Source organism: Lycorma delicatula, chromosome 2 (assembly GCF_047948215.1).
Source record: "Lycorma delicatula isolate Av1 chromosome 2, ASM4794821v1, whole genome shotgun sequence".
In the NCBI taxonomy this organism is placed as follows: domain Eukaryota; kingdom Metazoa; phylum Arthropoda; class Insecta; order Hemiptera; family Fulgoridae; genus Lycorma; species Lycorma delicatula.
In genome coordinates this window covers 141,522,494-141,549,159 of record NC_134456.1, presented here as the reverse complement: position 1 = coordinate 141,549,159, position 26,666 = coordinate 141,522,494, and the positions used below count along the sequence as shown (strand labels likewise).

General features: G+C 31.2%; 1 protein-coding gene across 16 annotated transcripts in view; it reads left to right on the top strand.

Annotated features, from left to right (window-relative positions):
* LOC142319274 (inactive dipeptidyl peptidase 10) overlaps positions 1-26,666 on the top strand; it is a 362,606-nt gene that overhangs the window by 101,625 nt on the left and 234,315 nt on the right. For 7 of the 16 annotated variants that reach the window (XM_075356358.1, XM_075356359.1, XM_075356371.1 and 4 more), the window contains one exon: positions 20,516-20,708. The exons of 6 other annotated variants lie outside the window; for them this stretch is intronic. The gene's annotated coding sequence lies outside the window, so the exon portion shown is untranslated. The remainder of the gene's footprint in view (positions 1-20,515; positions 20,709-26,666) is intronic. 3 more of the 16 variants (XM_075356364.1, XM_075356366.1, XM_075356365.1) reach the window with 1 other exon arrangement.

Genomic DNA, 26,666 nt, shown 5'->3' with positions numbered 1-26,666 from the left:
CACGCGCACACGCACACACAAATTAATTAAAAATATTCATCATTTTATTTAAATACAATTTTTTTTGTTTATCTACTTCAGTGATTCTAACTAAAGCACTCTACAGTTTCACCCCCTTGATCTTTTAAGTTGAAAATTTAATGTCATCAATGCCCCACATATAGTAGTAATCAAACAAAATTTGGTCAAAATCTGTCTAGTAGATCTGGAGATATAAGGCGTGAAGAAGACCAAACACATACACGTACATATGAACATCCGGTTTTTTGGGTTCCTTAGCAATCAAAACGTCAAAATCCGGAGAAAACCGTATATGCCCAAATTGGACCGGTTACAATGCTTTCCCTTCTAAAGCTATAGTAGTAGCTCTTCTATAGCATTAGAAGAGGAAAGTAAAGTGAGATATAAAAATACTTATTGCTGTTATAATTTTTTACATGTTTTTTTATTTTATAGAAATTCATTTTATTATTAGTAATAGAAAGAAATAAAATTTAAATTCAAATTGAATTTTCTTTAAAGAACTCTAAACCAATATTTTTACAAAAACTTATAACAACTGTTCAAAGCGGTGACCTATTTCAAAGCATGTTACTATACGCTAGAATAAAAATATATAAATATTGAATCGGTTAGACGATTACTGCAATAGCTTGAACGTCTGTAAATCCCTGCTGTATTCAATGACATATATCTATGTTTAGTACCGTTTCATAGACACATCAGTTTGTAATTTCTGTCGATTATAACTCGTAGAATATCTTTTTATTTTTAGGCATAGAAACATTGTTTTTTCTTTAAAATAAGTGTTTATTTTCATAGAAAAGGAAATGAAAACTGGCAAAAAATTCAGTTTGACCTTTCCTCATTTCGGAGATCCACCATCGAAAGCTCAATCATTTTTACGGTTATTTGATTTCTTAATAAGTGAGGCTGTAATGATTGCAATTCTTTTTTTAAATACGAACTTCTGTTTATAAAAGACAGAAGAATGTATTTCCATGGATGCATTAGGATGTATTTTGCAGAGGAGTATTATAAATTATTATTCTAGACATTTACTACGATATATAAAAAAAGATATTTACTAGTAATAATCAACAGGAATTTACAATAAATATATATATATATATATATATATCGGTAATTTAGTATTACTGTAAGTAATTAACTATGAAATGAATAATGTTTTTGTAAATGAAGAAAAAATATAAAAGACAATTAAGACATACATAATATTTTTTCTATTAGTTAATTTTTGTATCCCATACTTACAATTATACCGTTCATAATAATCATCATATAATTCTGGGTTATATAAAAAATCAATGCACATATATTCCTTTTTTTTTTAATTCTTAAAATATAAAACATCAAGGTTTTATTACATATATTCCAGTCTACTAACTGCAACAGGAAGGAAAAAAACAATCAGGAATGAAGAAAAAACCGATCACTAATGATAGCTTCACTAACTCCAGTAAGACATGACTTAGCTACAAAAAAACAAACACATACTCTGATTGGTTTATTTATCCCTAGTCGGTCGGTCAGTACTAATTCATTTTGGATAGTCGCTTTTCACAAGTACAGTTTGCAAACTTTATTCGCTTTGTTTTCCCCAAATAAAACACATAACTTTTGAAACAAAATTCATTAAGATTAATTTATTCATCAAAAAAATAAATAAAGCAATTTTTTTAGCGTTTTATTGCCTCATAACAGCAGTAAACCCGGTTTGAATTCAAAAGCTGATCTCGTTTAATTTCCCCCAAAAGTGTTGCAGTATCCATAATTGAACTCGAATTGAAATTTATTACACCGCTGACTCAGATATCTATTGATTTGTACCTTTTATAACCACCGACTGCTTACGTAATACTGTGTGTTTTATAACTTTAATTGGATTAAAGCAGAATTACGGGTCACTTTTAATAATACGGCTGGTCGCAGATTACTCACCCAATTAGCTGATTATTTTACTTAAGTAATTATTATAATTTTAAATTGTGCCTAAATATAATACAAATTATGGAATATTTGGAATAAAATTAAAAATAGTATATATTATAATTATTATTACAATAATGTTATATTAATATTATAATTTTTTATAATATTAATTTATTATATATAAATTAATATTATTTATTATCTTCTATTATTTATTTATCTTAATATATATATATAATTAATTATCATCTTGAGATTATGGGCATCGTCCTAGTCTCAATAAAAAAAAGAAAAAATCTTTTTCACATTGATACAACATCTATTGCCCAAGTCAATAGACTAGTATTGTCAAACAAATTAAATTGTTACAACACAAGATGACAAGGGTCAATAGAGCTCTTACCATTTATTGCAAACAATCCATTTCTAAAGAAATGTCAAATTATCATAACTGCAAAATCACAAATTATTAAGAGATTCATCCTCTCATTAAATTCGTCAAAAAGATCATAAAACTACCTACATTTTTATTTTCTATCGCCTAGATTATTCTTTAAGTGATCCTCTTTTACGTCTTTTTTCTATCTTTCTGACGGCCTCCACCTCGAAGTCCGGAGTATCTGAAGTCTCAAAGATGGAATCTTCCGATCCTCAGCAGTAAATCACAGAGGATCTTTTGCTGCTGCCATCAGATGACATCTGCTCAGACGGTGCGATGAGCATTGCATCAGGTAAAAGCTCGATGCTTTCCCCGTTAAAGTGTATGGGACAGCTGAAATTCTCGCCCTATCATTTAAAGGCTTCCTAGCTTTCGGGGTCACCAATGTCGTTTGTCCAAAACCTTTTTCAATTATCGTTAATGTTGTCTTCTTTCTTGATTGCCTGAATTGACATTTTCTCTACTTGAACTTTATAATGCAGCGCTTTAGCTTCGGGCTTCTCCTGTATTTCATTCTCATTTTCGTTCTTCTTCCGACTGGTCGAAGGCTCGTATCTAAGTTGTTCAGAACTTTTTTTTTTGGAACACATGCTTTCTTCCGCGTCAATTTTGGGTTACTTTTTCTAGGCGGTCAACTCTTCAATTTTTCAATGCTGACAATTTCTACGACACTAGCAAGGGCTGGTGCGAGTTCAAAGTCCACGTTCTCTGGGTTAAAGAAAGCTGCAGGAGTTCCAGCAATCTGCGCCTAAGACGTAATCTTAGACGTTCTGCCAAGCACAATTTCTCTAGCCTCAAACTCGCTAACTTTCTGTTAGTCTTAACCTTTTGAACGACTACTTCTTGCTTACAAATAGCACAATTCTGAGATCTCGTAATCGGTGTCCGTGACAACTGAGAATCAGGCGAATCAGGATGTATTGGCTCACCACAAAAACACAATTTGTCCCTGAACACGATTTCTTTTTTTGAGGTGTTTAGCGTTCCATGGGGTACAATCTCAAAGTTCACGAGTCAAATATTGTTGGCGTTAAGTAATCTTAACGATTGTGAATCGTTAAGTATTTCTACAAATAGTCTAATATCAGTCTTTCTTGCTTCCTTCACAGACCCTCCTGCCGCTTCCGTGACGCCTCCAGCTATCACGAAAAACCTAATCTTCGAGAGACCATATTCTTTTTTCTTGATTACCAAATATTTTGGAATCGATCCGCCACTCTTCGATCGAAACTTACTACGATCCGTCTTTACTGTATCACTAAACTCGACATTCTTCTTTCGAAGAAAGAGGCTCATCAGGATGAGGATTTTTATGTAGACTCTCTGCCACAAAATCTGTAGAAGTAGAAATTTTTACGCGTAGAGTTTTGCCGGTTACGTCACAATGTGCGGGCGAAGAGGCGGTTGGGCAAGCCCCGGATCACTGATCCTGCAGAGTTCCCCCAATCAGCCGCTTCCTTTAGATTTAAATCAGGAGCTCAGGTACTGCCTGATCCGATATGCCGACATTCCAGGGCTCACACCTAGAAGTAGCGGTTCCCCTGCCAAGGGCCAAAGCGACTGACTCACGTCGAGAAAAACTTCGGCAGAGCAAGCTCACATCAGCCCAACCTCAACCCGGTTTCCGTCACTGGGAGGCGGGATAAGCACTCCCTGTCCGCACTCCGCCCAAAAAAGGCAAAAACCGATTAAGGTCATGCCTCCCGCCTTCGCTGCAGGCAGCGAAACAGAGAAATACGATCACGACTAGCTTGAACAACTCGGGACCGCCAATCCCGTGCCCCAGAGGGAGCTCTGAGCAATACCACTGTCCCGTTGGCCAACACAAGTGAAAGAAACGAAATATCATTTCGTTTCTCGCTGCAGACGTGTACGTAGATGTAATTGCACGGACGTGAAGTTGGATTTTGCCCGGGATATTATTGTTATTCAGATTAGAAAGATACATAATTTCCTACACTTGTATCAAATTATTTATGTAGTATTAACAAGGAAAAGTAAAAGTGTTTTGTTTTTTTAAATAAGAAATAGTATTTGATTTTAAATTCTGAAAAATATTCATCGATACTATTACGAAGTATTAACACCAAACACACGAATTTCAAACTGAACCTTCTTTTAATGATTACAGTTGTCAAAAAGCCAAAAAAGCATGAATATAAACAATAAAATAAAATACAATATCACTTGTTAATTAACGTAAAGGTGACATTTTTGGAAAGGTTAATTAGATATTATAATATCATCCATAATTCTAAAGTTTGTAACATTTACAAAAAAAAGATTTAATGCTATTTCCATCATTAGGTTGCATTATGTATAAGAAAAATACTGACGATGCACTAATTATAATTTCTCTCTTGTTAATTAATATTTTTATACAAAATGGAAAATAAAATGAATTATTTTTTTGACGCAATATCACCTAAAAATAGAAATTAAATGATAAAAATAAAATATATATTGTATGAAAACGAAAAATTATTACTTACTGTTAATTGAAAGTACACCCGTACACAAAAACACACACGTGGTTGGAAAACGTTTTCAGATATACATGTGCGTTCGTAACATTATAAAAATGTTTTAAAAAAGCTGGTAACGTTATCATTGAAGATTCACAATATTTTCATAGTTTAAAATGTAAATCTTCCACCGACAATTAAATTAAAAATTACTATCATTTCTTATTTATTTATTTACTTACTGGTTAATTAAATAAAATAAAAAAGATCTGTAATGATTAATTAAACTAATTTAGTATAAACTTAGTCTTGTAATATGGTAGCCCAAGTCTATTCTGTTTTAAATAACCATAAACGCGGTTTAAAATCACTTACATGACAGCACTAATAAAATTAATTACTAAAACACAATGTAATAATTGAAAAAAAACTCTTTTTTATAATGTTGACTAATTTATCCTCTTTTTCTGGGATAAGGGTTGGAATTATTTCCACCCTTATAAAAATTTACTACATCATTTAGAAAAAAATTTTAAAAAGTTTTAAATTGATAACTTTAAAAATTAAAGTGAGAAAAATTTATTAAACCCTATTTTTAGGGTTAGATGTTTTTAAATATTTACTTTGAATTTGATTAAAAAGTTAAGTTCTTACAAAAAAACTAAGACCGTATAAATACACTCACTACGTTCCCAAGAAACGCAAAGACCGGGAAACTTGTTTTGATAACAATGAAGAAATGAGTGCAGATTGAGGAATTAAATAAACTTCTTCCAAATTTGAGCTAAAACTATCTGAAAGTCACGGATCCGTATTATTTTTTTATTTATTTTGAGTTTACTAAATAATTTTCTTGAATTTTTTGCACGAATGTAATATAAACATTCGTTGTTAATAAAAAATAAATTCGAATAATTTTACAAATCAAACTCTTAAAGTAGCTTATAAAAATAATCGTTCATATTAATTTGATCAAATAATTTACATTATTTAACTTAACTGGTATTTTCCTTAACTGGTGTAACTTACGGCTCTCGTTGTTTGTAAATCGCTTTAAAATCAGAAATTGTTATTTTTTTCCTCATGTTGCCAATAAATCTTGTTCCGGATGATAACACTTTGCAAATTTGAATGCTTAAAATGATGATGAGAAACAAAAACTTTCTTCGCGTAAAATTTAATTTTAGGTTTATAAGATATTTATTAATTTTACCTGGAAGACACTTCTAAAAACACCACTATAAGAGGAACTATCTGTTAATAAAAAAAATTTCATTAAGATCAAATTGCATATATAGTCATGATGAATTGGGTTTGAACATAAAAAAAAACGATTTTTTAACGTACGAATATTCCTTCTACTTTTTGACATCCGCTGAAAAACTGGATCACGATTAAACTTAACTTAATTTTAATCTCCTTCAAGATATACCTCAACATTTCACAGACATATCGATATGTATGAATAACAATCGAATTTTACGACTGCAGGTTTTAAGCAATAAGATTTGATAAATGATAATTTGAATGCAAATGTAAATAATTTTGTAAAAAGCATTTTACTATGTTTAAATTCAATATATCTTAAAACGTCGAGAAATAAAAAATTCATGCGGGTCACGTTTTAATACAAAGCATTAATATCGCAATTCATCGATATATTGTTATTATTGTTGAATCTAAGGATTTTTTTACCTCACAATTTGTTTGGTGACAATCGGTTCCGAGCCTGGAACCACAAGTAAATCGTATTACAAAATGTACATGATGAGGGGTTACCAACGAACATTCTTGCACCTGTCCCACGACCCATCAGATTCTTTCAATGAAAGGAGTGATGGCGTAGATCGCTGAAAACACCTCGATGCTTTCCACAAAGTGCATCAATCTTTATCCAAATCGGAAATATTCTCAACATCGTCTCTGAACATATCATTCCTAATAATGTCAGCAATCTTTTCAATCTACGTGTAGCCTTATTGAGGGATGTTCTGTCCTCAGCTCTCCTATAGCATGCCACTTCCTTCTGAGTCTCCTCTTTTTATTAATTAGGTTCATCTCTCTCGGATATTCCGTATCTCCACTCCCCTCATATTTCTACTCAGGTGAGGATTGTCATGCTTCCTCTTGCATTATTGAGGTCAAATAGTACGTTGCATAACCAATGTTATGTATCAGAACATTTTAATAGAATCGGTTCAATCAGCTCCTCTCCAAACCAGCCTCGATTTGAGGCCCAGTCCAACCTATTTTTATGAATGCGACTTCCTCTTTCTTATCAACATCGTACTTAAGGTAAGTAGAACAAGCAAAAAGTCCGATGTCGAGTCGTAACTATTTTTAACCGAGGTGAATAGAACCATGCCTAAAGTGAAGTAGAAGTCGAGAGCCGAGAACCTCGTAGAAAATGGTTCGCGTTTCAGGCCCTGCAATAAACCGGGAACCTAGTATTGCAAAGAATTCCAAAAAGTAACTCACTTGCTACTGCACGGCGAAGAGGTTAGTACACCGCAGATAATCTGACAGCTTCAGCCAGTTAAGAATCTCAACGAAGGTCGCTTGTATCTGATCTAAGCAGAACCCAGGCTATTGGTGATGCCTCAAAGAACTTTTAACATCGCAGTAACCTCATGTGCTCTGTCATCCGGATGATTTGTCATATACACAGAGAATCCCCGAAGCCGAACTTCTCGCCTACTAACCAAACCATTGATATCTCGCTTAACAATATTAAAAAATCTAACAATCAGCAGATTTTTGCGACCACTTAAGTGAGTAAGCTTATTAGAATCCCTATTTGTTGGACCAGGAATTCTATGTTGGAGGACGTTTCTCCAGTTTCCTACCTGTTCCTCACCCCAAAGCGTGAAAATTGGCACTACTTGAGGTAAAGCAAGATGATCGTCGGTCCACGGATTTGACCCGAGTAGTATTCTTAGAACCACAACTCCCCTTAATCTATGTTTCTCTCTAGGATTTCCTTATATATTCTACAACTCCTACAGTTGGCTGGGTGGTCTGAATGACAGACAGCACAAATAGCTGAAGTGATTTTGTCCTTTCTCGGACAGTCCGCGGCCCTATGGCCTTCTGTACACTTCACGCAGCGGAAGGGTCGCATTCAGTTGCTTTTAGTATGGCTGTATTTCCTTCAACGCATACATTGCGCAAGACCGGGAGACTTTCCGGGTGTTCTAAACGTAACACTACAGTTGAGATATATTTCCAATTAAAAATATCACTTTATTTTCTTGAGGTTTGAGGTTTACAAAGAACATTGATTTTGGGTTCTTTGTTACCCTTTCACTACTTTCACTGTAAAAGCTCTTTCGTCCTTTCTCTTGAAAATATGTCCAACGAGCTTCTGCCTACAAACCGAGTCTATAATCCTCTTGTACACTTCAATATACTATGAGACAATAATAAAGTTGTTTGGCATCGTATATTGTATATTGTAGTCGCTCCTATTACAACCGTCTTAGTAGTTCATAAAGCCGAAGTACGTCACTGATCCCATATAGCGTGATTGGCATAGGTCTGATAGTGTTCATCTGGCTCACACTAAAACTGGTATTCTTCATTGCAAAACTGTCGTATCTATACGACAAAAGTAAATTACTGTGGTACCCTAGATTTTTCGAGGTACAGGTACAATTTGCTATGGAAAGAAAACCGGTTGAGATTCCATAACTTCAACTTCATTATCACTTTCCGAGCCCTCAGCTAAATTCGTGGCAATGTTATCTCTAATCAACTTCCTACGAGATATTTTTCTTGGGTCTCTAATTGGGAATAAATCTGACCCAAGTTTTCGAGAAGTTCGTAAAATACTCCCGCTAGACGATGTCTCACCATCGTCATTTGCATCAGCTACGGCCTAGATTAAACCGATCAAAATGTCAAAATGAGACAAAAATAAGTATACCTTGTAAAAAAGTTTTTTTCTCCCCCAGATCTGCTGCGAGGTCCACAATAATTTCATACAAATATTTATTTCAAAGTTATCAAATGTATAACACTTAATAAACACTGCTACACTAGAAAATCGAATATATGTGTTAGAAAAATGAATAAATGATATGGATTCATAAACTGGTGTAAAAAATAATTTTGAAATAAAGGTAATCTAATATAATTTTAACGATATTAAAATATTAATCCGATGAAATAATAATAATAGTAATATTATTACAGAAATAATATTAGTAAATAATAGTTAAAATTTAGAATTCAATAAGTACGTTAATGATAAAATAGGTTAGGAAGTAAAATAAAAAACAAATGGTGAAATTTATCAAATCATATCTAAAACAAAGATAAATAAATAAATAAACGTAAAGTGATCAACTAAAAATTATTTTTTTAATATTTAAAGGGTTACTTAAATCTACTGCAGTCATTGTACAATTTAATTTATAAAAAATTATAACTATGCAAATTTCAAAAACTTAAATCATCAAACAAATTAGAACGAGAGAAAATATTTGCAGTGTATTGCATCAATCTAGATTTTAAAGATTTATTTCAGGAGAGGAATAATATTTTAGTAACAGTAACCTTTCTTTAAAAAAGAAGTACAGTTGGTAGAAATCTTATACGGTAGAGTACACCCTTAAAAAATCCTTTTTGGGTCACATCTGTGTATTTATGTAGTGTCGGTATGGATACCCAGCAGTGAATCTATTACAGATTGTAAAAGCACAGATACAAATATACGGTAGATATGTTGTAGTATACACCGAGCGATTGATATTTCTAACTTTGTAATATTCTGAGAAGACTCAGCTCGAGTTCATAATAACTTACTGATTTAAATATTTCCTATTAAACCTTTTTTTTATGTAAACTCCACATATATAATCGTATACGCGCTCGCACTCACACGCCTATATAAATTTAATAGTAAGAATGTTACTCCTGAACTGTAACGTTCTCTTCGATAACCTTAAAATTATTAGGAATTATAAATTAGCATTTTGGAGATAAATATTCTTTTCAATAATTGTTTCATGTTATTTAAAAGTTTGGAGCCAATATTTATTAAAAAAATGGCTGCACTAATTAATTGTAACTGTAAATCTATTTATTCCCGTGAAAAGATCGTTTCGGTATTACACCTGAGTATAGAGATAATTATATACAACAATTCTTTTTAATATTTAAATAATTGGTGAATCAACAACAAAAAGATCTGAAATATTGATGAGAGTGATCATTTATGTCTTTGATATCTATTTATTTATTTTTTTATTTTTATTTACTTCAACATCTAAAAGATCACCCCAAATATTATTTTTTTTAACATTTTTATCATATTTTTAAAATACAGAATTTCTGAATTTTTATTTAAATTGATGTTCGCTTAAGGCTCAAGAATTGGTTGAATGCTCCTTTAGCCACTGATTTTTTTGAACTTTTAAGAAAGGTTTTGGTCGAAAATTTATGAATATAACTAGAATATTTAGAAGAATAGAGATTACACCGCAGTGTCAACAGTATTTTCAACAGCATTTTTTGTGAAGTGAAACTTCGAGTCGCTGTATAAATCGAGTTCTTTTAAGAGATAGTTGAAGATATCTATTTACGAGATTATTGATGAATAACAAAATTTATTTTATTGAAATTTGTTGAATGAACTTAGTTTAATCAGGCATTCAATTTTATACAATTATAAAGATATGTGTGTTAGGATACCATATGAGGCCTTCACTTGAATTATTTCCCTGTCAGCCATAACTTTTTAAAGCAAAATAGATGCGTGCCTTTTTCTTACCCTGATATCTTTTAACGAAAACATAAAAAATTAATGTTTTAAATAAATTTCATCGAAAGATTTTTGAAAATTCAAATAGGAGTATGGTATCTCTCTTCCAGAAACAATTTAATTACTGGAAATATATTTTTGTAAAAATTTCATGGGACAAGAGTTTTTTAAATTTCCTATTTTTTTCTTTAAATTACCTGAAAGTTTCTTTAACCGTAAGGTAATATTAAAGAAATGTTACCCAGAAGAATAAGAGAATACTTAATTTCAAATTTAGATTACGAAATTCAAAAAAGTTTCTTATTGTTTAAAAGAAGTATAAATAAAATAATTTGAATGTAAAATAACCAACTTTAATTTCAAATATTCTACATACTATGATTTTTTTTCGATTTTGTACTAAAATAGCACAGACACAGCTGTTTTCTTTCATTAGACAGATTACATTTAAAGTATAATTTACGATCATGTTTATTTGGTGAATAAAACAATGATGGAATCTATAAATAAATAACAGAAATATTTGAATAAAGCTGTCCAAAATTTACACTAACGAGAGTTAAATACTTCTTTCTTTAAAATATTTATCATTCTAAAAAACGCTTATAAAATAAATCTGAATTAATTAAATGTTATAAAGTTGAAATAAAGTTAACGTTAAAAAGAATCTATAAAATATAAGATAAAACATAGCACACGTAATGAATTGTAAAATAAGTGAAAATATAAAAAGCAATAATCATAAGAGAGTATTTTTAAAAAAAACTAAAATTAATAAAGAACGATTACAACAACAATTTTACAACTTACCAAATCATTCAGCAAAATAACTTGATATTAGCTTCAATTTAACATAAAAAGAGTAAGTGTAAATAAATACATTGTACCCCATTAAAGTGAATTAAACAAGAAAGGTCGAGTGATAAAGGAAAGTGGAAGAAGCAGAAATAGAATAAAAGAAAAATAATAAGCAAAAGAAGAAAAAGTATCCGACTCGGTTAAGATGTAATAAAATATAATACCGTGGACGAATAAAGCAGGCAAACAAAATAAAGTTTACTTTAGGAAGGGGTAGGCGGATAAGTAAGGAATAGGGTGCAGTGAAACTTTAAAATAGATTACAAGCGAGCGTTGCATAACAGTGAGTTATGATGGAGATGATCATAGCTCTCAAAGATGTGGCCGGACGGTGTAGAGAAGAGGAGGACCGAACTACGACGAGGGGTAAAGGTTCCTGCCTCTGCTCCTTGTCTGGTAGTAGTTAATTAGGAAGATAGGATACCATAGAAGAGAGAAAAACAGAAAATAAGAAGGTTTGAAAGAGGAGGCTCATTTTATTCTCCCACCCCTACCATTCTTAACACCACATCTCATTTTACTTCATCCTAAAACATCGGACGTTTTAAAAGTATTATGTCACTCGTAATTTTTATTGAAAAGTTAATATATAATATTTAAACGCAACAAAACTAATATTTTTATTAATAATAATAATAATAATAATACTTAAGTACTAAAAAACAATTTATTTAAATGTAACTTGACTTTCCATAAGCTACCATAATTAAAATAATTACACTAACAAAAGATTTTTAGTACCTATGAACCGTGGTATCATTCATATGTAAGTTTAAAAAATTATTTTTTTTTAATAAAGACATTTGCTTTTAATGTTTTATTGAACTTGGATGGATTGTATATTTCTATTTAATATCCGTATGGTTGAATGGTAATACGGTTTTATCTCTTGTTTGGATTGTATGTTTTCATCTAATTGCTTTCAATTTTCCCTCACTTAAGAGGAGTTGTCATCTTTTTCCTTTATTATTTATGTCTGCAAACAATACATTTCACTACTATTCCAGAGTTTATCTTACGTAAACGACCTTACACATTTTGCAGAAACTAAAGCGAAGAAAATACAATTTCCGGGACACAATATTAAATAAAAGAAATCAGGATTGATATTCAACTGACATACTATTTTAAATTTAATTTTAACATTGTTCAATCATAAAATAACATTACATATTACATTTTCACTATACATATTACATTATTTCTTTAATTATCATATTCAGTTTCTATTATTTGAAAGGAAAATTATGAAAAAATGCTTAATTAATAAAGATGTATAACAATTTTTACCTCTTAGTACGTATAACATAATTCGTATTTAAATTTTAAAATATACGATGCTTTGCTGTTATCCCTAAGCAGGTTTTGCCGTTATACGTTAAAAAATAAATCTCTCTCGAGAGAGAGAGAGTTAGTGAGAGAGAGAGAGATAGACACGCGCACACACACACACATTTTTATATATTTATATATGAAATCCATGTAATCAACTTTTACAAAACCTATTCAAAATAAAAATATTTATATATATGGTCTAAACCACTACTCTACTAGTTAATACTAGCCGGCTCATCTAGCCAGAACCTGAACCCTCGGAGCTCAGGTCAGCCCAGGTGAATCCCGGAGCCAAGTCAGGGGCTTCTCAGAGCAATGAGGCTTACCCCATGACCGCAGAGCTTGCTTCGCTCGCCATTCCCAATTTACCAGGGAGACCGGCGCCCTGGACACCTGCAGGGCTTTTTTCGGTCGCCATTCCATTTACCCAGAGGGATCTACCCCTTGGATCTCCACACTGTACATTAACCTCATGGTTATGAGAATAATACTAATAAATAATAATTATAGTATTCAGGCTTTATAGAATCCTGAAAAAGAAAGTAAATAGCAAAAAATAGAATAATAGTAACTACGGTAACTTAAGTACTCACACCTTTGACAACGAAAAATTCATAACTTATTTCTTTGCTATGGTGGCAGAAATATAATAACGAAGTAAAAAGACTAATCAATTTTTTCCTTAATGAATATCTTTAATTCACAACTTCATCCTCCTTGGGGGCGAAGAAATAATGAATAATTTTAATATCTTAACCTTCAACGGAGCTAGAGCATTGGTCGATGGCTTAAAACTTTCACTGGCATAACTAAAGCTATCCTACAGATTTGAAAGTAATCGGTCGGTTGGTTCTCGCGTAATGCGATAACAAAAAAAATAGAGATATTATAAGCAGAGATATTATAAGAGCACCCCATTGCACCTCCCAAAACAGCGCCCCAGGAGCAGCCGTTTGTTACCAGTTGATGGTGATAATTGGTCTAGCCTCCTACGAGGTGTTCGCTTACTTCACCACTCTAGCCTCACACGCAGTTCCCACGGGAAGCCCATTATTAATTATTTAACAGAATGTTTTACATTTATTTAATATTATTTTATTTAACGTAAATTTAATTCTATTATTTTTGTAATGTTATTCATTCGATTGATTCTAAACATTCAGTTCAAACCCAGATTCACAGTTCACAGTACATTAATTCAATTCATTAAAGTTTGTGCTTCAAGTGGCTAATCTCCACTACTACATATATTTCTTTTTTCGAAATGAAATATATCTAAAAACCTTCTCAGTTACGCCTAGAAACGTGGGTAGAAATCTGGTTGCGATTGATCGAGTAGTTTTTTGTTTATCCCGATCAAACATAAACCCTCTTCCTCCTTATATTGGTATAATAGTATAGATCAAATACATTTGTTATACATTTATTTTTTTATAAGCGAAATAACAGTAATTTTGAAAATAATTAGAAAACATTTAAGATACAGGAATATATGTTAGTAAAAAAGTGTACAAAATACAAATGTATTATGAATAAAGAATATTGAAAATGTACAGCTGACTAGTTTCATATACATCTTGCGAAATATCATAAAATAGATTCATATAACAATTCATTTCATGAGCATAATTCAGTCAAAGATTACCACATACTATAAAAAAAAACATAATTTTTTAAAGTTTTCAAAACAAACAAAAATTTTAAAAAGTATTAAGTAAATATATTAAATTAATTATTTCATATCACGAAACAATGAAAATTTATGGAGGAAATTGCAAGTCCGAATGTAAGAAAAAGTATCAAAAGAAAAGGTATCAACCTTCGTTGATACTGCATTATTCATAACAAAGAATCGTTAAAATTACACGATTATTTATTTGAAATTTAATAAATTCTCCAAGAATGTTCTCAAGGTACCGAAAGTATTGTTAAAATAATAACTATGACGATAATAATGAAATTAATAAGTTACGAAGTTAATACGTATTTAAGCAGACTTCCGTCGCTGAGTAAGTAGCATCTTGGCATTTCGTGCGGAGTTCCCGGGTTCAAATCCCGGTACGGCATCTTTTCATACGCTACCAATTTCCACCGGACTAATGAAGCACAGCTGAAATAAAGGGTGCAAAAAAAGCTTTACCAATAGAAGTTAAAAAAAACCTTGAACAGGTAGAATTCATAAAGGAATTCTCCCATTTCCGAGAGTTTTTGGCCTGAGAAAGTTTCCAGGTGAAATATAACCTTTTCAGTCCAACTTTCAAGGGAGGGTAGATATCGGTACCGCGGGCGGTATGTTAACGTCATTTTTCTTTCAAAGTTACCGGTCTTCAATCCTTTTATTGTAGAGCTTGTCTTCTCTCATCTTCTCGTCTTCTTCTAATGTAGAATAAGTCACTTATTTTAACTCCAAGATCTTATAAATCTGTGAGAATAAAATAAAATACAAATGCGAGAATTTGTATTCCTTGGTCTACGAAATTGGGGTTTACAACAGTAGCATATAACTTAATTTGAGGATGGATAATATCTGTAAAATTACAAAGTAATATTGAATAGTTTTACGGATTATAAGAAAAATTGAACAGTGGATTAATATTAAGGCTATGATTTAGAAAAAAGTTAAAATATTTCGCAAATCATAACCAATTTACCGGTTGCCTTTAGTCAATACTTTTATTTAGCTCAGAATAATGCATGGTTGTAATTCAACCTAATTATGGTTGTAATTTTATAGCTGGTTATTTTATAACATGAATATTCATTTGTAAAATTCAGTTTTCTTGAATATCATTTCAGACTTAAATTTAAAAAAAGAGAATCATACAAACGAGCTGAATCTTGTATTGTTAAAGAATAATATACTGCAAGAGTTTTTTCTTTAAATTTTATATTTCTATATTACCATCATATAAAAGAAAAGAAAAAAAGTTGTACCAGTTATTAAAATAACCAAAAAGTAAAGAAAAAGAGAAATTCGCTAAAAGAAAGATTTTTATTTTCATAAAGAAAAGATAGAAGAATAACAGGAAAAGCTGCTGAGAAATGAGATGGTTACTTGAAACTGACATTCGTTTCTCACTTCATATCTCTATACTTTTTTCAGCCTAAAGCTACTTCAACGTAACAGAAAATACATTTACCTTATAAAAAAGAGTCGTACATTACTCTCCCACATCCCATATGAGATATAGCATACTAAGGAACATCAAATTACTTCAGATTTTTATATAACAAAACATAACGATGCAATAACAAAGATAACAGTAATACAACGTATTTATAATACCGCAAATACAACAACGACATAATGATAATATTTATTTCAAGAAAAGAGAAATAATTCTATGAACAGATAAAAAATGTACTTGCATGAAACCAGTCTACTAAAATTTCCTTTAAAATTAATAATTATTAAGAATTTATTATCAATTAATATTTAGTGCTCTTCAGATAGATGCCAAGTATTTTTCCCATACTGAGTGCCGGCAACATACATATTGAATTGTCTCTTAATAGAAATGAGTAGATTAATTAATTTTTTAACTATCCATTCCAGTCATTCTTACAGCTACGGTACAAAGGAAATGAGATACAACAGACATTAGCGAGAGTTGCTTTCTCTGAGAGTTATAATGTTTATTTTACATCCAGTCCCTGTGGTGAAATTATCATGTGTAAGACTAAATGATAGCTGCGTGGGGAACAGGAATGGTTGGCCTTTGTGGGTGCTTACTGTAATTTTATTCGCTCCGTCTTTGTGTATTTTTTCGAGGTTCCTCGAGTTTCTTGTTTTGTTACTTTTGTTCGTGTTGCCAGTTTATTATTTTCGTTGTGGTTTTGTTGCGTTATTTTGAGTTTTTGGTTGTTTCCTCGTATGTTTCGTTATTTTAGTTTTAATTTTACGATTCCTAGATGACCACCATCTTGTTTTTGGCTCTAGGAAACTGTATTGGACTTTGAGAATTGACGGTATTCTGTTGCCTAGCCGTTTTTTAAACTTATCGGCACGTTTTTCGCGAGAGTGCGTTGTCTTTTTACGGTTTTTGTTGGTAATTACTGTTTAAAAGTGTTTTCTTGGAAGTAACCTAGCGTTCCTGGGTGTTGCTAAGGCTTGTTTGCTACGGTAAACAAAGTTTATTTACATCGGCTTCGAATTTATTTTTTTGCAATGCCTAGGAAGAAGATGGTAAAATCGGGTTCCTTATCTCAGGGCGTAAGAGGAAGTCAATCGTCAAGCATAAAGATGGGTACTGGCGGGGCGGCTCAAAGTATGTCCATGGCGCAGAGTAGGCTGCAGGGATTGGGGGCGGGCTGTATGGAGTCCCGTGGGATTTCTTGGCGGGGCACTGTTGGAGATGGACTGGATAAAAATTTCTCCGTACGCGGTGGGGAAAGGATGGAATTGACCCAGGCTTCGTCCAAGAGGGCCATTGTTTCTGTGTCTGCGGAGGGGCAGCAGGTAGCTGGTGGAGTTGGCTTGGCACTGGTAGCGGATGCGCCTCTAACGACGGTCAGCCCCCCCTCCAGTAATGAAGAGGAGGAGTTCTGTGTGTTCTGCCACTGGGGGATAGCTTACACATGGATAGTTGTGATAGACTGCTGGAAGTTGAAAACAGCCTACTGTTGCTCAGTGTCAGTGACAACATGACGGAGAATAAAGTGATGGGTCTGGCCAGGACACTAAGAGACAAGGCCAGGGAGGTGATTGGCCTAGTTTGTGGACTGCACTCTGCAGTCAATGATACAGAAGAAAAAGGAACGCAGATAACGGCGGTACACCAGGAGGGGATAGAGAATATGGAGAAAATTAAGGCGACCTTGAGCTCTGGTGACATAAAAGATTTAGAAGAGGTCCAACTTCCCTGGGAACGGGACGTCTTCAAGAAAATCAAAGTCAAAAAGAAAGGGTGGATAACAGATAAAATGCTGATATTTAACAATATATTCCGCTCAATAGAGAAAAGAGCAAGAAACGATTTCACTCCTCACTTGTTGTTTTCATGATCACCCATGAGTGATTTTTGTATCATATTAGATAGATTTTATTGAGAAACCTGTAAACATACATATTTTACACTGAAATAAAGTTTACGGATGAGTGGATGAAAATTAAAAATATACTATCAAAAATTTCCAATATTAATGCTTTTAAAGAAAAATTTTATTCGAGTAGTTTCTTAAGAACAATTGCATTAAAGTAATGCATGATATAGTTAAGGAAGTAAATTAGTAAGAATTAAAAATTATATTACATGATTTAGAGAGTTGATAGAAAAATGGACAAGTCAGTATGACAAATAATTTCAAGTAGAAAATAATGTATGCTCTATGCAGTGGGTGAAGGATATTCAACATAAGAATTGAAAACTACAAGAGGTTTTCAATTTTTTTTCTGTATATATATATATAAAACATTAAGCATTTCTTTAAACCAACTTAACCTTTCAATTAATTTTCTTTAATTTATAGAGAATGTTCCTTTGGTTATCTCGTGATAACTTTCTTGAAAATAATTTACCTAAAATATATTTTCAACTAAACATTTAACGGTTTACGAATAGGATCGCAGATTTTTTTTTACGTCATCATTGCTTAATGGATTGTCATAGAGTGGCAGAATACGACGAATATTGCAAGCCAAAGCATAAATCATACAAATATAAATGATCGTAAATTTTATAAATGCGAGATAAAAGAGAATTTGGAGTTCATTATTAATAGCTTTTTTTATTTAGCAGTAATATTTTATCAACGATTGTTCACTCTAGAATTATAAACTATGAAATTGCAAAAGATGCGGTAAACCCTATTTTAGAAGTAATTAAATAACTTTGGTTCATTACTTGTAACTAACCAAAAGATAAAATTCTAATAAAAAGAATTACCAAAAAGATAAAACTTCATTAAAAAATTTAGTGAAGATTACAAAATTCTATCGGGTGATATTTAAGTGTAAAACAGCTTTATACTGCATATCTAAAGGTATTTGGACGCAGAAACAAATTGGGTTCAACAAAAAAAAAAAACTGCATTATGCTGAGTTTTTAATTTTTTCTGCCATCTAGGATTTGCCATATTGAATCAAACTTAATTTTTTTTAAATATATGACACGTGATTTTGATTTAAAATTTTACAAGAAAACAGTGGTGAGACCTGTATTTCTTTCAATGCCTTCGTTATCGAATTATATCATTCAAAATTGCAATGACAGAAAAATCGCGTTAACAATAAAACGAGGTAAAATGCGATCCATGAAAAATTTTATTGTATTTTACATTCATAATGCAAACAATAACGAACTTTAAACAGTGCTATAATATCTATAATAATAAACAATGACTAATGATTAACAATACAACAACAAATTAAACGGCTACATCAACTGATATTTTCTAAATAAAAATGAAAAAACACATCCGATGTTAATATCTGCTGATGTTTGTTACTTATCGTAAATGAAACAAATCAGCTGGAAATATTTTTTTTTTTTTTTTTTGTTTAACCTCCGGAACCACAGTTATTGCTTTATAGGATGAGAAAAAGGATTTGTGGCGTGTGAAAATGCCATGCCTGACCGGAATTCGAATCCGGGACCTCCGGATGAAAGGTCTAGGCGCTACCACTCGCGCCACGGAGGCCGGCAGCTGGAAATACCTAAAAAATGTATTACAAATTTAGTTGAGTAAATGAGCTGTTGTTAATTTACAATGCAGTTTGTATTACTTTGAAACAATACAACTTATTATATTAACTCCTCATTTCACCTTTTTATTTCAAAATATTTGTAATGGTAAAATTTGATAACGGAAGTAAAAATTAAGTTGTAGGCCTAGCGGTTCAAATTTGTTTTTTGGTGAAAGTTTTATTATTAGTTTCCTGGTTCGTTTGTTTAGTTTTATTAAATATTAACTCTTCAAACAATAATGCCTTCTTTAAGTGAAACCGAAAGAATAACTCTGTTGGTGATGTACGAGTATGGTGACAGAATTTGGTCTTTACAAGAGGCAAGGTTTTATCACTTATAAAAGACGAAGGTTTGTAACGACCAGAGATTTATTATAAAAATACTGCTGGGCAGGAAAGATTATTTTCATTCACTTCGTTACATCGCTACAGATTTTAACAGAGCGTTAACATTATTTTTCTATAAATCCAGTAAAAGAAGGTTTGTTTCGTTCACACAAACTGTTTAAAATTGCAAAACTTCATTTGTCATGAATATGTTAATATTTTTTGTACTCATGAGATATATTCATAAGCGATATTTTTAATGATGAAATTATCTGCGTGATTGAGTAAGTTAATTAATTTAACGTTTTATATATACAATGTTTTAATGTTTTTGCTTTCTTTTAAAGTGTGTACAGAAGATTGTGTAACTGTACTAATGCTAAATAACACAAGACCTAATTTAATTTTTGTCTTTGTACCTTCCTTTTAAAAATTTTACTTTCCTGTTTTATAATTAATTCTTAAAGCGAATTATTATATCTCTTCTCAAAAAAGTAAAAACCTTTAATTATTTATTAAAAAAAAGTTTAAAATCGTAACATAATTAATTTGTATACATAATAAAATGCATGTTTTACGAATTTTATTTATATTTAGCATCTTTCTTTGAATTAATTTATTGAAAAACATAAATTGAATGATTTTAATAAAAAATTCTAGTAATAAATAAATTTTTATTATTATTTTAGATTATTTTTGAAGAAACAGAGAAAGATAGAAAAATATCAACTTTAATTTAATGTACTAAAGAAACTGCTGAAGTTGGTTACAGCATATATAGCCTGATGTCAACCAATATACAAGGTATTCAAATAAAGCGGTGAGAAAAGATAAAAAAGCTAATATATCTTCCCTCATTTAAAACAAGAGCCTTAGTGCACGGTAGGTAACGACATTTCTTAATCTGTACTTATTTTTCTTATTTTTTTACACTTAGGTTTCTCGCGTTTTCCCTACTTGTCAATTGCTTATTCTCATACGTGAGACTTTTTAATGTAACCGCAGAATTTTAAATAACCATAAAATTATAAAGTTAAAAAAATAACCTTAAGAGACTGACCTAATAAAGCTTACTAAAAATGAAACAAAAAGGGTTTTTTAATTTTTCTTTAATCTTTTTTGTTTTAAAGTATGACCAGATTAATGGTTACGAGATTTTAAAATAGCATCGCTTACAAAAAATCGAAATTAAAAAAAAAATTAAAATAAAAATTTTAAGTTATTTTAAAGTTATAAGAAAAAATATATAACTATTACAATATACTATTACTATACTATTATATTATACTATAACGATTGTAATTCATAAAAATTACAATAGTTATAGTACAAAGAGATAAGTGTAACCATAACATGAATTACTGGATAAACAAACCGTTATTTATTATCATAATAATTTAATGTGGTTGTATTACAATAACAAGTAGCTTATAAAAAACGTAACAAATAATAATAATAATAATAATAATTCACATCTCCTTCCACCAATAAAATCTGGTATATAAATTAGAGTAAGAAGACGCGAAACTGAATTCAAGAAATATATTTGTATTTTACTGCTTGTGGAATGTACTTTATAGATTCACAAAGACTTGTTTTTATGGTGAGTTGTCGTACCACCACAACAACAAGAAAATATCGTAAAAAGATAAAAAGCCTTGTCAATAAGCTAGCTAACTCTTTCTACTATATAGATATAAGCCTGTACTTTCACTAAAGAGACTCCTTCTTTGTCTCGAAATAAAAGTTTTTTGTTTTGCTTTCGGAAAGAGTATGTTTACAACAAAACTCTTTCAGAAAGACGGTAGTTTTCAACGTAGGCTATTAGTTGAAGAACAATTCTTTGGAAAGATTAAATACAGAGTGATTACAAAGTTTATTCACTGAAAATATTTATGAAATATCTAAAAAATATTTATGAAAAGGAAAATATTTATTTTGAATAGTGATTTTTGTGATAAAATAATTATGAATATCATTTTTTTTAAAGTTTCTTTTTTTATGAAATTATTATTTTTTTCATCCTTACAATTATTCCGTATTTAAATTTCTAATTATAAAAAAGAATTAAACGTACGGTAACACGAGGAATAACTAAAAACTATTGTTAAAGTAGATTTATTACCTGCGGCCCTTAAAATATGAATAATTTTTTTCTTTTATGGTGAAGTTTATATATCTGAGTTCCCCAGCATTTATTTTAGAAAACGCAGTACATTTTTAATGATGAGGAATGTTTCAAGAAACTTTTATTCATTTCTGTAATTCTGTAAGCTCTCTGAACTTTCGTAACGCTTAGATAAGCCTTTCTTTAGCTTAAAGAAAATCGTTAAGTTGGTTTTGAAAGAAACGATCAAAATTATAATTTTTTAAATTTTATTTAAACCTACAAAACGGTTACGTTTACAAAATAAATCTTTGTCTGAACGAGTAACTAAGAGTATTCTTTGCTTAAAAATATTTTTAATTTAAATCAATTAAATGCCTGACAAAGTATTTTTTTTGAATTTTGTTGAGTGTATATGCAACGAACGGGATAACTTTGATTAGAATAAGTTGAATATATCTTCTATTGATATATTTAGTTTTTTTATAAACTTTATATGCAAAAATCCTTTGTTTTCTGTCTTTGCTTTTTATAATTTTTTTTCCTAATAAATTCATAATTGAAGAACGGATAAAATATTCTAAACGAAGTAGATGTATGTATTTAATTCAACAGAGAATACATAAAAATCCGAAAACGGTAACCGTTTTAAATTTTCGTTAATATCTGGAAAAAACAAGAGAACGCGATAAATCAATTGAAGTAATAAAACTTTAGTAAAATTATGTTTTACAAAGTAACGTTTAAAACACTTACAGAAAAAAATAATTCCTACTCACCGATTCAAATATTATTTCGAACAACTGACTTGCATCAAAAACTGTTGTAACGCGTCGTCGCTTCAATTACAAAACTGAAAAAAGTAAAATTACAGAAATTTTTCATTTTTTTCACTAAGTAAACTAATAAATTAGTTTTAAACAATTACTGCTATTTTAAAAATAAATTTTTTACTACAGCTTTAAATATTTATTAACAATGTTAAACATATTTTACACACAAAAAATAGATACGTATTTAATTAAATAATAAATAAATTCTAAATAAAACACTTTTTTTCAAGAATATTCTATCTCAGGGTTTTTGCATAAAACTGTACTTGCATCAATATTCGAAAAAGAGAAGAATTCTCATGAAGTCCACGTTTACGAAGCACTAAAAGTAAAGATAGGTATTTACAAAATAAGAATAAAAAAACTAAAAACGGGATAGAAAATAAGAAAACGTTTTTTCATGAACTGTCAAAAATCGGGAAACAGAAAATTGTCTCACCACCATATCCCTGAATGGTTCATTTAAAAACGGCCCGAGAGAATGATTGATTTTTCTTTTAATTTTATCTTTAAGTTTGAAAGGATATTCAGCAGAATATCATATCGATTTAGTTAAGCTTTATCTTATTACTCATTATCATCAGTTGTTCTGCCTTACGGCAAGTCCAGTCAAGGCTGCAACAAGCTCCAAGTCTCTCGATCTTCAGCTCTCCTCTTCATTCCATTGTAGCCTTCCTTTCTGGCCTGATGTTTTCTAGTGTCTGGTATTTTCTTCTTCCTTTTGCTCTTAACCCCTTCACCATTCCCTCCTGATTCCCACCCGATTCGACAGCATTTCTTAGTTTCTTTTTAAGGTGTGGCCTATCCAATTATATTTCCTCTTTTTTATAACGTCCAGTATTTTCCTTTCCTCTGACAATTCTTAGCACGTCTTGATTTGATAATCATCTCGTCTTGAAAAACCATATCTCAAACGCCTCCAACCATTCCTCTCTTTTCTTTTCTTTTCTCTTTTCCTTTCTATTTTTATTCCTCTTCTCCCTCGTACGTGTCCATGTTTATGTTCCATACAAAGCGATACTCCACGTATGGCGGCATTTAGTTAGTCTTTTCCTAAGATCTTTCTCTAGTGGTCCGCACAAAGGTTTTTCCTTCTTGTTAAAGTTTTCCTTGGCAATAGCTATTCAATATTTTACAAAGATTTCTGTGTGACTTTTGAAACATCATGAAAATCCGCAGGTCTAGTGCAGCGGTAGCGGTCAGCAGTATAACCAAAAACAACATGCAACCGTATCACTATGTCAAGTATGCGGAATGACGCAGCACTGCGGACTGTACAAGAAAGGACATAAATACTCTAGCAACTTCTGTCAATCAGATCACCCTGTCAACTACAAAGGTTGCAGAGTGTACAGGGAAATACTGAAGAGGAAACAGGGACAACGGGTGCACCACATCTCACGGACTACTACTCTGTATAAATCTGAAGACAAACGGTTGGCATGTTTTGACACAGATCATGCAAATTTTCTCGCACAGGGATGAAGAGCAGATAGGAGAAACCTTACTGATTTTAATAATCACCCACGAGCCTATGCTGCGGTGGTGGAGTGTGGCTGCGGAGATGCTAATGAGAAAATAGAGAAACTGACCTAAGGCAACAACGGTCTTATTGGTCGACGAGAAGAAATAGAGGCTCTGATCTTTGCTGAATCGATAGATGTGATCCTGATCTCTGAAACCCATTTCAGCAATCGTAACTACTTTCAGCTTAGAGGAAATAAAACGACATATTCGACGAATCATCCAGATAGTAGGGTGTATAGAGGAACTGCGGTGTTAGTAAAAGTTCACAGATTTTTATAGTGATCCGATGTTGAATGATATCTTTTCTAAACGAAAGTGTAAAACAATGACACACCCGAGGACACATAAAAAATCAAGGAAGTCCGGTATCTTTCTTGGCTCTGATGGCTCAGTACGTATTATAAATCAAGATTTATGATACAATTGGATCGTCGCCTGACGTAGAATGGCTACGTGGTAGAAAAAAGGAAACAGCTAAACACCAAGTATAGGAACTAAACTAGTTGCTAGGTAAAAACTCACAGTTATCGTTGTCTAATAAACTGTTGATCTACAGCTATCCTTAAACCTAGATCTGTGGTATTTAAGTAAAGACCTTTTTTTTAGAAAACTTTTAACTAAAGATCATTTGATATAACTTCAAATATTTAAATCTAAACAATAAAAGCCATTAAATTATTAATCTGAACGAACAACAGCAATATTGAGATAGTACAATGATTTCAAAATAAATTGGTGGGGACAATAACAAAGATGCCGTGGTTTGTCAGAATCAGAGAAATTCATGACTATCTAGGGTTGCCTTATGTTTACGAATAAATCTAAAAAAATTGGCTCGCGGTACAAACAGAAGTTAGACAAACATGTAAATTATCTGGCCGAAAATGTATTAGACTACAGGAAATCATGCGGCTGAAACGCCCTCCATGTGCTAGACCTGTGAGATGAAACCAGAGAAGTCACCTGCAAAAGGAACCTAGGAAAAAGAACACAAATGACCTTGTCATTGTGTAGTGAATATCACTCTAATAATCTAAAAGTTATAGTTATTTTCATTTTCCTTCGAATAATTATTTATCTATAGTATTATTTTCATATATTGTTTCTGATGACGTTTGTTTTTATTTTTATTTTTCTCCCTGTGTTTTGTGATTGTAGAACTATGTTGTTGAACTTTACTTGGACCACCAGTGCAAATGCTTTTCTTATATATGAGGTATTAAACCTTGATGAGGGGTTTCGACGGAGACCTCTCTTCACGTGATTATCATAATTCAAACTTACTCATAGTCCCCAAGTGATACGGAACAAAAGTTTTTTTCTAATAATAAGTTCTATGTATAATGTAGGTAAATAACATTCTAATTAATTAATAAGAAGTAGTAATGATTATTATAAAACAGTTTGAATATTTCAAATTTTCTCGCTCTCATTAAAGTTAAATCAATAAATCAGTGATTTTCCTTTAATGAAGATGTAAACGGACAGAGAGTAAACCTATAAAGAGAAGTTATAATAAGCATAAAACCACTTATTCAGTAAAGTATCCTTTGAGTGAACACTACAGTTTCAAAGTAATGTCATTTTAAATTTAACGTTACGTTACGTAAAAGTGACAAGCAAAAGATCTAGTAAATAAGTACTTTGAAACACTTTATTATTGTAAATAACAGTTATTAAACTCTTTGTACATCTAACGTTAAATATACCTTCTATGTAAATATAAAGCTACAAAGACCTAGTATTTTCTACTAAAAGCTGTTACATTTAAAAAAACAAAACATTCCTTTGATTTGGATCAATTTAAATGATCGAGAAACATTTCATCTCAGTAAATTTTATTTCTTTTAATTTATAAATCTGTGATATTTAATTATTTTAGTCGAAAAATTTTAGTAAAGAGATTTTGATATAACTTCAAATATTTAAATCTAAACAATAAGAGGCATTAAATTAACAACTGATCTAATATGTAATTAATTTTTCATATAGAAGAAATTTGCTTCTACGAGACGTAAATACATTTAGCATAATTCGGTTCATCTAGAATTTAACACAGTAATATCTTATTTAAAGAAAATTCACTATGATAAACTCAAAAGAATATTTTATGACTACGACAACGTGCAAAAGTCATTAGTTATATTTTCAGCCGCTCGGACAGGTTTTTACAATCTCGTTTATACACCACATACAATGTGACGTGTCATGTTTTTAAAGATTTTTTTTTACTCTTTCTCCACAAGACATCAGTGGTGGGCAACAAAATACCCTAATTCTGGTCAGTAATGATGTGACGTAAGGCGCTTAAAAAATGAAATCATCGACGATTTTATAGTACATAAATAACTATGAAAAAAATATGTTTTTAGA